A 12,884-nucleotide genomic window follows, 5' to 3' on the forward strand; every position below is an offset into this window, starting at 1 on the left:
GTTTTGATTTTTCCCCTCTCTCCCTCCACCCCCTCCCCTAAATAGCAAGCAGTCCTATTATATGTTAAATATGTCACAGTATATCCTAGATACAATATATGTGTGCAGAACCGAACAGTTCTCTTGTTAGACAGGAAGGATTGGATTCAGAAGGTAAAAATAACCCAGGAAGAAAAACAAAAATGCAAGCAGTTTACATTCATTTCCCAGTGTTCTTTCTTTGGGTGTAACTGCTTCTATCCATCATTGATCAATTGAAACTGAGTTAGATCTCTTTGTCAAAGAAATCCACTTCCATCAGAATATATCTTCATATAGTATCGTTGTTGAAGTATATAATGATCTCCTGGTTCTGCTCATTTCACTTAGCATCAGTTCATGTAAGTCTCTCCAAGCCTTTCTGTATTCATCCTGCTGGTCAGTTCTTACAGGACAATAATATTCCAAACATTCATATACCACATTTTACCCAACCATTCTCCAATTGATGGGCATCCATTCATTTTCCAGTTTCTGGCCACTACAAACAGGGTTTCCATAAACATTTTGACACATACAGGTCCCTTTCCCTTCTTTAGTATCTCTTTGGGGTATAAGCCCAATAGTAGCACTGCTGGGTCAAACAGTTTGATAACTTTTGGTGCATAATTCCAGATTGCTCTCCAGAATGGTTGGATTCTGAACTCAGGTTTTCTGATACTGACCTTTCAAGCTTCCACCCAACATTTCTGAATCTTTTATTGACCTAGTAGGAGTCTCTTATTAGATTCCATTATCTCCCTCCTCCCCATGATGTCCTCATTACATAAATACATGCTAATTCAATAGGAAAAACACATTTATTGTTAAACCATGTTTATTGTCATTATTCTCAAATTGATGCTCAGACTTATATATTATTGACTTTGAATTTCAATCTTTGTCCATACTTTTCTGCTCTCTGATGCTAGTTAACATCTTTAAGGTGCATCCAGCCCTGGATATAATGTCCTGCCCAAATTTATTTGATGGACTATTTTATTCTTCTAGGAATAGTTCCCCATTTCACAAATGCAGTCCAGTGCCATGCATATTGTGTTTCCTTCATTTTTGAAGACAAATGACATTGACTTGCATATGATTTATATTTAAGTAAAGCAGTGTTGTAAAGGGTCATCAAAGTTCAGTGTCAAAACAAAAAATAAAAAGACTGGTGATGGATGCATTGAATGACCTTGACACTTTTCATGTTGGCCCAAGCTCTAAGCATTTTATAAACTTGGTTCAGCTTCCTTCATAGTCATTGAGAAAATATACTGTCATCCATTCATTTCTCTGGGAGAAGTCTTCCCATGTTTGAGAGAGACATCCACCTAAATCACAGAAGGGTTTGAGGCTAGCTGATTACCCTCAATTTAGATTAGCTAATGTGTCTTGCACACAGAACATTTTAATGTTTGTTACATTCAATTCAACTGTAGCTTAATGATTTTTCAGATTTGCCACCAAATTCTGAAATCTGTTCCCCTCATTTTATATTAATTATGTTTTCATTTTTATAATGACTACTATGATGCATCAAGTTGGACTACTGCTTCCCAGAATTCTAATCAATCAATCATTGACTCAACAAGCATTTATTAAATGCCTGCCATATTCCAAGTAAAAGGTATTGTGCTTCCTCCTACAACAAATGAGACAAATACTACTCTCAATGAGCTTGCTTCTACTGGGGAAAGACTAAAAGATTATAGATATATTGTGCACATACACACTCGTACACAAGCTGGTAGATTAATACTCAAATACACATATATGAGACTTGATAGCTATAGACCAACTGAAGCTGAACATATATATGTAAACATGAGAGACTAATAGATTGTTAGATCTATCATATAACATATGTATATATATATATATATATATATATATATTTGTATTTATCTACATGTATTTGTGTATAGTCCATCAGTCTTTCTGTCGCTCCCTAAAGTGTGTATTGAAGGATACTTGGAGAAAGAGCCACAGACTTAGATACATAAAAACAGAGAAATAGGGAAAAAAACATAATAGGGAAGAGATGATAACATCTGTATAGGAGAAAGTATAGGAATTTAATCTGGAAAGAAGAAAGTTATTCTTTTGGATGGAATTGAAAAGAAGGAAACCATTCTAGGCTCTGGAGAAGCCACTGTAACATAGAGTGAAGCAGTTTAGTGGAAGGTTTGTATTATTGTTGTTTAGTCATTTCAGTCATGTCTAACTTTTTATGACTTCATTTGAGGTTTTCTTGGCAAAGATACTGGAGTGGTTTACTATTTCCTTCTCCATCTCACTTTACAAATGAGAACATAGGCAAACAGCACTAAATGATTTGCCCAGGGTCACACAGCTAAAATAAGTTTCTGAAGCTATATTTGAACTCAGAAATAGGAATTTATCTGACTCCAGGCCAGGTTCTCTAACACTGTGGTTGGATTGTAGATTGCAGCAAGCGCCTGATGAATAGTAAGCACTATAGAAATAGTAATTAATATTATGTACATATTATTATCTTTCTATGATGGTGTCTTAGGTTAAAGTCCAGTAATTCCATATGTTCCTCCAGAATGGGGTACAGAGAAGAAGAGCCACATCATCCACATTGGATGTAAATGAGGCAAGAAGTCATCAGATTAAGTTCCTTTCCCAGAATCATAAAAATCTAATGACAAGACAAAAATCAAGACAACTGACAATAGCCTGGGATACAGTGGATGATGTTAGTATCTTCAGTACCAGAACATGCCTCAGTTACTGCAAAGCATTTGCTTCAGTGCTCTTTGTGGCTGATGGAACAAATTGTTCTCATTTGCCCTTTGTGTTGCAGGAACTCTTCACATGCTTGAGATAAACATCCACCCTAACTCATGGATGGGAGTGAAACCTGTCAAGTACCCTCAGTTTTAGGCATTCATTAGGTGCCCACTCTGTCTTAGGCACTGAGGGCACAGAAAAATAAACTGTTCCTTGCTTCAATGTGTCAACATTTTATCTTCATCTTGATGATTTTTTAATGTTATTAACATATCAAATTAAATTATAATATAGAATTTTGCATAGTTGTTGTTCAGTTGTTTTAATTTTAAACTCTTTATGAATCCAAAGAATAGCTTGCTATCTCCTTTTTCAGCTCAATTTATAGATGAGGAACCTGAGGCAATCAGGATTAAATGATTGCTCAGCTTCATACAGTTAGACTAAATTTAAATTTAGGTCTTCTTAATTCTAGATTTGGTACTCCATCTACTGCACTGGACCTAGATACTGAGGATTTCACATAGGAAGTACTGAATATATGCTTTTCAAATGAAAGAAAGAATAAATGAATAAACATAGACTTTCTTTTGTGGGAGCTTTTTGTCTTTTGACTTAAATTATATATATATATCCAGAAAAATAAACAAAATTGCTCAAGAAACTTATATAGCAAGTCCTGCTCTTAAATATATCACTGATTGTTTATTACATAGTATTAGGGATATTATTCATTCACTTAGCAAACACTTATCAAGTACCTGTTTCATGCAGAGCAATGAACTATGTCACATCAATAAAAGAAAGCAACAAAGCAACAACAAAAGGGCAGTAGAACTCTGTGCTGAGAATCAGGAACACATAATCTTATATAAATATGCATACATGCATACACACACACATGATGATTATTGCTGTGAAAGGGAAATTGAGGCAGGTGACCTTTTACAATCCTCCTTGACTTAAATTCAATTCCCTTGTATGTATGTCATGACATCACCTCTCTGATTTCATGGTTTTCTTAAAAAATAAAGGACAAACAACAATAATAACAAAGAACAACATACATACATACAACAATGGTATATACAATTTGTGACAAAAATATTTAAGAAAAAAATTGTGAGATCAAGTATGGAAGACATCACTCCCAGCTTAGGGATCTACACTTCATTTTAAAGGCAAGAAAACAGAGAAAGGAAATTAATTGTGTGAGGTCCCCCAAGCAATTGTTGTCAGAACTAGCATCCAGCTATGGTTATATCTGATGCCAAATGCAGTACTCTTGTGGTACAGCCAAGTATTGAAATGTCTAGTCTGGTTCTGGAATTAGGAAACTTCAAGTTCAAAGATAACCTAAGACATATATTAGCTGTGTGATGGGGCAATGAACTTCTATCTGCCTCAGTTTCCTTAAATATAGATACAAATAAGAATCTCACCTATCTTCTTGGATTGTGACAAGGATCAAATATAAAATAATAAATACTATTTATTTAGCACAGTGCCTGGAATGAAGCAAATGCCTAAACAATAATTGCTTCATTATGCCTTTCCTCTCAGGTCATGGAGTGATATAAACTCTTATAAATTGTTTCTAATATTCTGAGAGGTTTTTTTTTTTTTGCATACAAACTTTACACCGAGTAAACATGAATTTTTATCTTTTGCTATTATTGATGTCTGGAAAACAGAAAATAAGATACTAGATTAAAGCCTGTCAAAGGAGGGCAATTTATATGAGCAATTTTCTCAAACGTCTGTTTTGCCATCAGCCCATAATATATACACATTTTCATTCTAGTCATGCTAGCCAGTATACACACACACACATGCACACATACACACACATATACACAAATACACACACACATCTGCTAACTCTCTAAAGATATCTTTCACTCTGACCCTGAACAAATAACTAATCTAAATAGCCAACTTATAGGAAAGTGTTCATTCCAAATTAATAAATAAAAAAATAGAATAAAGAAAACATTTTTATTAACAAAAATTAATGAGCCAATAAATTTTGGGTTGGTAGAGAACACTTAAGGTAATACAGTTAGGAGAGTATACACACATATACATACATGAACATATGTTTATGTGTGTTTATATATGGGGAGAGGTATAGAGGTAGCTTGGTGGCACAGTATATAGCATGCCAGGACCAGAGTAAGGAATACCTTAGTTCAAAATTGACTTCAGACAATTGCTAATTATGTGATTCTGGCTAACTCAACTCTATTTGCTTCTGTTTTCTCATTTGTAAAATTAGCTGAAGAAAGAAATGGCAAGTCACTCTAGTGTCTTTGCAAAGAAAACTCCAAGTAAGGTCACAATGAGTTGGACATAATTCAACAGACAGAATAGCATCTATACCAATATCAGTATACATATGTGTGTATAATCACACACATTTTGTATATGTATAACTACGTACATATGAGTGCACACATATATTGTATATAAGCATATTATGTACCTATACATGCTACGCATATATAAATGTATGTATTGCATGTACACATACATGTGTGTTGAATTGTTTTTTAACTATACAGAAGAAAAGGAGATGGATGCTATAGAAAAAAATAATAATTCATGGTGGAAGGTTAATCTCATTTGTACATACTAATATGCAGAAACATTTCAGCTAATAATGCTGTAACCCAAATTGAACAGTATTTTAGTGCATAAAAATTTCTTGTTCTTCACTCTTTGAATACTAAAGCATCGACTTTACTCATGAAAAAGCATATAAAATAATGTTTTGAATTATTCTAGGGGTAAAAACAGAAGTGTTCTAAAGGTTCATTGATAACATAGAGGATATCTACTGTGTAACATAGTGTATCAGTTAATTTTTTATGGTTAGTACAAAGTCTTCTGCAAAACTAGGCTGATTTATAATCAAGGAATATTTAAAGCTCTAAACATGATTGTTCATTTGTATCTCTTGGGCTAAGAGGCCTACTGGATTGCTGGGCTATTATAAGGTAAGGGTCACCCAAGATAATGAAGATAGGTATAAACCTGAACTATTAGGTCCATTTTTATGGTGGCTTAACTTAATGATAGACAATTTATGATATAAATCACTGAAGAGTTTCAAGTGGCAAAAATGATCCAAAAGTGGGGGATGTCAACTGTTGTCAACTGTTAAGAATTTTATGAATCACAGAATCTTAAAATCAGAAGAGATACTAACTGACAAATCTACAGTAATTTAAAGTTTGTAAAGTCCTTTTTATGTTATCTTCTTTGTTCCTTACCTTACAAGGCAGGTGGTACTGTTAAACTCAAATTGCAACTGAGGCAATGAAAGATGAGAGAGTTTAACTGTTCAACATCACACAGCTTTCCCTATATGTGGTAGAATTTTAACTCAGTTCTCCCCTACTCCAAAGTGAGAAGTCACTCAACTTTACCACCAGAAAAAGATCTGCTTTACATATCAGAGGTGGGCACATATCCTTACACTATATCATGTCTTCTCCCCTATTCCCTGACTTTTAGAGTCCAGCCTCTAGTCAGAACTAATCCAATCCATGCTTGAACAACAATCTTCTCTATCACTTTCCTAAGGACAGATTATCCAGTATTTGCTTAAAGACTTCCAATAAGGAAGAATGATGTATTGTGGGAGCCACCTGACAGTGGCTGCTGGAGATCCAACTTAGACCTGCAGAATGGATCTCCTCATGAGAGGATGATACAAGGAAACTGAGAGGCTATTGCATTGTCTAGCCTCTCTCCTCTTCCCTCTGCCTCCAATTTATTTCATTCCCAGTCTGCAACACCTGTGTCATCAAAGGCTGCCTTGCAACTCCTTCAAATGCTATCATCTACAGCTGTGGAGTATCTCAGAGAATTGACCTGTCCCTTAACACTTCCCCATTTTTTGTTTTTTGCTGTTATTTACCTCCCCCACAGCATGGTCCACATACTGAGGAATGCAAGCAGCACTAACATCTCTGGATGGTTGCAGCAGGTATTGATCTTATCATGGAGACAAACTTTTAATAGAGGAGAGGGCTATAGTCAGAACAGGAATTTAAGTCTCTCATCAGTCTTCTGGTTTGGCCCTTTGATGTATTGGCCCATTTGATTACCCCTACTAAAAAAGTTTTACCAGGGCTCTTCTTCCTTTTCTTCCCCACGAGTTACCGAAGGCACTCTGGAAGGATCCTTCTCATGAGTATCTCTGGAACACTGCTGCTTCTTCTTGTAATTCTTGTACTTTTTATATACTATGTTCAGGTGCCGAAAGTTGTGCTACTGGGAGACACCTGACAGTGTCTACTGGAGATCCAACCCAGATCTGCAAAATGGATCTCCTTGTGTAAGAGGATGATATAAGAAGACTGGGAGGCAGCTGCTGTTCTCTAATCTCTCCACTGAGAGGCAGTTGCATTCTCTAACCTCTCTCCTCTTCCCTCTGCCTCCAATTTGTCTCATACTCAGTCCACAACACCTGTGTCAGCAAAGGCTGCCTTGCAGCTCTTTCAGTTGTTATGATCCACAGCTGTGGAGGCTCTCAGAAAATTGACCTGTTCATTAACAGAAGAATATCCTACTTTCTAAGGAAAGCTACATATGACACTTTGGTAGAGGTCTAATTTGTATTGATTTTTTCTTTACATCACATAAAAATCTTGTCATAGTTATTTATTTGTGCTGGGTTTTTTGGGACCCCACTTGACAAAGATAGTGAGGTAGTTTTCCATTTTCTTCTCCAGCTCATTTTATATATGAGGTAACTGAGGCAAACATGATTAAGTAATTTGCCCAGGGTCACATAAGTGCCTGAGGTAGGATTTGTACTCAGGTCCTACAGCCTGTGCTCTATTGACTGGTCAACTTAGCTGCCTCAAGTAAGAATCTGCCTGTGAAATTTTCATCTGGTATGTCAAGTGAAGGTTTCTGGGGTCAAGCAGAACAGAGCACATGACATCTGAGATTGTAACATATAAAATATGAGGTATCTTCCACATAACAATCCTTCAAAAACTTGAAGTGATATTATGTGTGCTATTACTATGTCCTAAGAAAAGTTAAATATTTCAACTCATAACCATAAAGAGGCTGAATGGCCTCTCCAAAAATAATCTCAATTTGCTTTTTTGCAGGGTTACTAGGATGGTAGTTTAGGGAAATGTTTAGATATAGATTTCAAACTTGTTTTTTTTTTTTAATAAAACATTTTGCAGTCGTATTCTATTATTGTGGAAAAGATAGAGATGTATGGCATAAACAATAAAATAGATAAATGAATTTGGAAGTGTTTGAATGTTTAGATTCTAAATATAGTCATTTATGGTATGATGTAAATTTGAAAAGAAGTCTTATGATCCAGGAGATCTGGGAATATTGTTATGATCTTCACTTTAAAAACCTCGCCTATATCCATACATTGAATTTCTATTAGATTTTCAGATAACACAGTTAGGAGAGAGAGCTAAACATACTGAATAGCAGAGTTATCATCAAAACAGATACTGAAAAAAAATAACATTAAACTCAAACATTAAATAAGATGAAATCTTATTTAGGAGTAAAAGTCATTTCATACTTAGGTTTGAATGAGAAAAGTAGTCCCTGGATTGCCTTGGTCAGACCAAATATTATGGACATGATATTTTAAGGAAGAAACAAAACAAAACAAAAGGCTAATGAACTAGAAGACTCAGTAGAGGAGGGTTATCTCAATCATTAAATAATCTTTAGAGAAACGGGTGCCATCTGAAGATTGGTTAAAAAGTTTAAAATTGTTTAGCCTGAAGAAAGATTTAGGATGGTTAATGTACCTGTCTTCAAGTGTGAAAAGTTCATAGACTGAAGAGAAGAAGACTTTCATTTGTTTCTTTGATTCACCAGAAGACAAGAGAAAAAGTAGATTTTTCAAATAAAAATTTAGTTTGGATGTGTTTTAACAAACAAAAAACAAAATATTTCTAATAATAACTGTCAAAGGGTGGCCTGATTTGACAGACAAATAATTTATTCTTACTAGAAGACATCAAATAAAAGTTAGATCGTTTGTCAGATGGTTTGGCTAAAGGATTCCTGTTCACAAATGAGTTGGATTAAATTGACGACCATATGCTATAATCTTGATGCATACACATACTCTGTATATTCAGCAGTTTATTAATATTCTTCTTATAAATGCCCAGTGTCTTTCAGAACAGACCATAATACTGTAGATATTATTTGACGAGGGCAAAGGTGAGTAGAGACATTAGTTTTTTTCTGAAATGAAGATTTAGGATATAATATAATATATGCATACATGAATGCATGTATTATATGTGCATATATAACACATATCATATTTGTATATGCATATATGTAAAATTTGCATGCTATATCACACTACAAATGTATAGTTAACTGAAAGCCCAGTTTTATTAAACAGATTTTGTTCTAATTGTTCCTGCCATATATTGTATTGAAATAATTTAAATTAATTAACCTTATCACTTAGATTTATATTAATATTTTAGCAACAGTATATTTCTTTTCATTCTAAATCTGTCATCCAATTTATTGGTTTGCTTTCCTAGATTTTGGTCACTTAGGAAATTGATAATATATACATATTTTATCAAAATATTAATGAAAAATAGAAATACCATAAGCACAAAGCCATACACAAGTTCCTGGAGATCTTCTCTTAAGACTTCCTACCCAGTTGACATTAGAACATTAATTACTTTTATTTGGAGTGAATTGAATTATGATCCAAAGGGCAAGGTCATAATTTGAGGAAGATTAGTGAAAGTCAGGGAGAAAACTCTGTTGTTGCATACCAACCGCAAGGATAAATTTACTAGGGATGAACACTGACAAGCTCCTCTACTCTGCAATACATATAAAGATCAATAGCAAAAGCAGTCTACATAAAAAGAAATCTCAGGTAAAAACAACAACAACAATGGGAAATCCCTCACATTTGCAGTTTCAACTGTTTCACTATAATGGCTTTATGGATCTTAACTCATTTAGGGAATCTGCTAAAAACAAAACAAAACAACAAATGTCCCATTTTAATACCCTGTTTATCACCTGTATTATTTTATCACATTTCAAGAATTAAGGGAAACACACATTTTTAATTACTGTCATACAGTTTTGTTAATATTTCCTTAGGGCACAAGGACAAAGGAAAAACCAGTTCCAAATCTATTGATATACACTATAACCTGGTATACCTATAGGGAAATGAAGAGTTTTTAACTTCAAAGAACACTTTGGTCCAGCCAAGGTAAGCTGATAACCTCAAAATTCATCAGAATGATGTTTTTGATACTCAACAACTTATCAACACTTTCATTCTCCTCAGAATGGAAGGCTGAACTTCTCTGAAAGCTTCCATTTATAAAGGGCTGAACTCTGAACTTTCTATTCTTTGCTCTCATTTCACAAAAAGTGACTCTGTTTAATTTGAATGGATACCATTCTTCACTTGATCTTTTTCAGTGAGGTATATCTTTTCTTAATAGATTTCAAGTTCCTTAGAATCAAGGACTATTTTCTTTTTCTTATTTGTGCTCCAAGCATTTAGAACAGTATCTGGTACATAATAAGTACCCCATAAATTTTTGTTGAATTAAAGTGAAATGTCTTGATCTTTTGACTACTATTTATATAGAGGCTTTGGGAAGGTTTTCTTCCAAAGTCTCCTACATACGGCCGAGTTCTATAGATGAATCACAGTGAACAAAATCAAGTGGAAATAGATAGAAGGGTGTGACACTTGAATCATTAGACTAGTAGATTGTGGAAGTGATTAAATGTTATTAAAGTAGGTTTTCTAATTTAAAAAAAATGTTGTTTGTTGATTTTCTAAAGAACTAATGACATCTTGGGATGATATATTGATGTGCAAGTGAAATGGATTCAAGTGAGGCAGTATTGCACAAAGTCACAGACCTCACTTTCTTCCAATCATTAAAGTCAAGTCAAGCCAGTGATAAACCATTCTTATGGAAAGGATGGAGAATGGTGTCATACATATTAACCTAGATGCATGCATTATTAGTGGTGGAAGGTTTAAAGAGGGTTTTGAATACAAGTAATTCTTGATCTTCCAGTAATCCATGTCTTTTACCACAACATCTCTGAAGAATTACAACTAAATTAATTTGGTACTTCACAAATGAAGACCCTTGAATGGTCCCAACTTGAGCACACTTGAGCAACTTGAGTTACAGTGTTGACTTACCTTCAGTAATGGTAAGCAGAAATGAATATATAGGGCATCTTGTAGGCACTTAAAAAAAGTCTACTCGTCTCTACAAGAACAAAGATCCTTGAGGACAGGGATTATATTTGCTTTATGTCTTTGTATCCTAAGGATTTAGCAGTGTCTCTATCACTGAGTAATTGCTTAATAAACACTTGTTGATTTATTGATTGATTGATAAGGGCAAGCATGTTGTATGGGACAACTTCTCGTACTTGGACTCAGAAAAAGTTGAATTCAAATTCTATCTTTATGTGGCAATGATTTCCAAACATATTTCTATTATTTTCTTTACCTTTATTTATAAAACAAAACAAACAAAAACAAGCAAAATAATCAAATCAGCTGACACGTTAATCATTTTGAGCAAAAAATTTCTTGTGTTATAGTCTCCTACATCTCCAACAAAGTGGTAGGCAGAACATTTCCTTCTTTTTTCTATAAAGTGACAGTCAAATTGAGATCAACTGACAGTGAAATTTTAGCCTACATACTGTTCAGATTATGCATTTCAAAACATTTTATTAAAATTCTGGTTTATCTCTATTTTTTGAATAGCATCCTATTTCCTCTTCCAGCAGTTCTTATCAATTGAGTGAATTCCTAAATATTTCATGTTTTGGAAATTAATAAACACTACATTATTGATTTTTTCTTCTACTTTTTTGATAATCCATCCTTTTTCTGTTTTTCTATTTTACTATAAAACTGAATGATAATTTTTTTCATATTATAGTTTTAAAACTTGAAAGGATAGTTGCTCTTCATTCTTCCTCTTTTCTCATTAACTTTATGAATATAATTTCTTTTTGGTTTCCTAAATGAATATTATTATTGTCAGTTCTATAAAGTGATTCTTTGGTATTTTTAGGCAACACTGAATCTGCACATTATCTTAGGTAGTATTATTAAGGATTTGTTTTCATAGCACAACTATGAAAAAGACTAATTATTTGTCTTTATTTTCTTAGATTCTTTGAAATTATATTTGTATAAATTTTGATTGTTTTGAGAATATTTTCCAGATGTTTTATAAATCTTGAAATAATTTTCAATGAGTTCTCCTTCAATCATAAATTTCAGGTTCCCTCCTTTTATTTCAATACAGATATATTTTGTGATACATAATTTTGAAGAAATGTTTTATATTACAATTTTAGTAAAGTTATTGTTAAAGTGCTATTTGTTTTTCTGAACATTGGGGAATTTCTAGGGAAAATAAGCTATCTACAATTGTAAGAATTATGTTTCTTTATGATTAAATATATGACTTAATTTTTCAACTGATTTTTGTCGCTAAGATTTTTAAAAATACATTTCATTACAATGAGCAAAATAGAAATCTTTATATTTTCCATAAACTTATTATGAAAGGTTTGATCATTTTCACATTGTAAATTATAAAAGGTTTTATTCTCTCTCTCTCCCTCTGTCTTTTTTCAATCCCTCCCTCTCTTCCTTTCTTCCTCCCTTCCCCTCGTTCTTCCTCCCTCCCTCTCTCCCTCTTTCTCTTCTCTCTTTCCTCTATAGATATTTATTCTCTCTCTCCCATATATATATAAATGCAGATATATATATATATATATATATATATATATATATATATATATATATATGGAGAGATGGATTTAGACATATTTAGGTAAAAACAAAGGCCAAAAAGTGGTAGTATTGCAATGGGAAAATGATGGATGTTTAGATAGAAATCTATCTATAATTAGCTATAGATTCATTATAAGTAAACAGGCATATATATAAATCTATAAATAACCATGAAACAGGTGAACTGAAAAAAAGAAGTTCTAATTCTTCTCCCCTTGGTCATGAAAGCCACTTCCTATTTTTCCATTTTTCT

Source organism: Sarcophilus harrisii, chromosome 4, assembly GCF_902635505.1.
Source record: "Sarcophilus harrisii chromosome 4, mSarHar1.11, whole genome shotgun sequence".
In the NCBI taxonomy this organism is placed as follows: domain Eukaryota; kingdom Metazoa; phylum Chordata; class Mammalia; order Dasyuromorphia; family Dasyuridae; genus Sarcophilus; species Sarcophilus harrisii.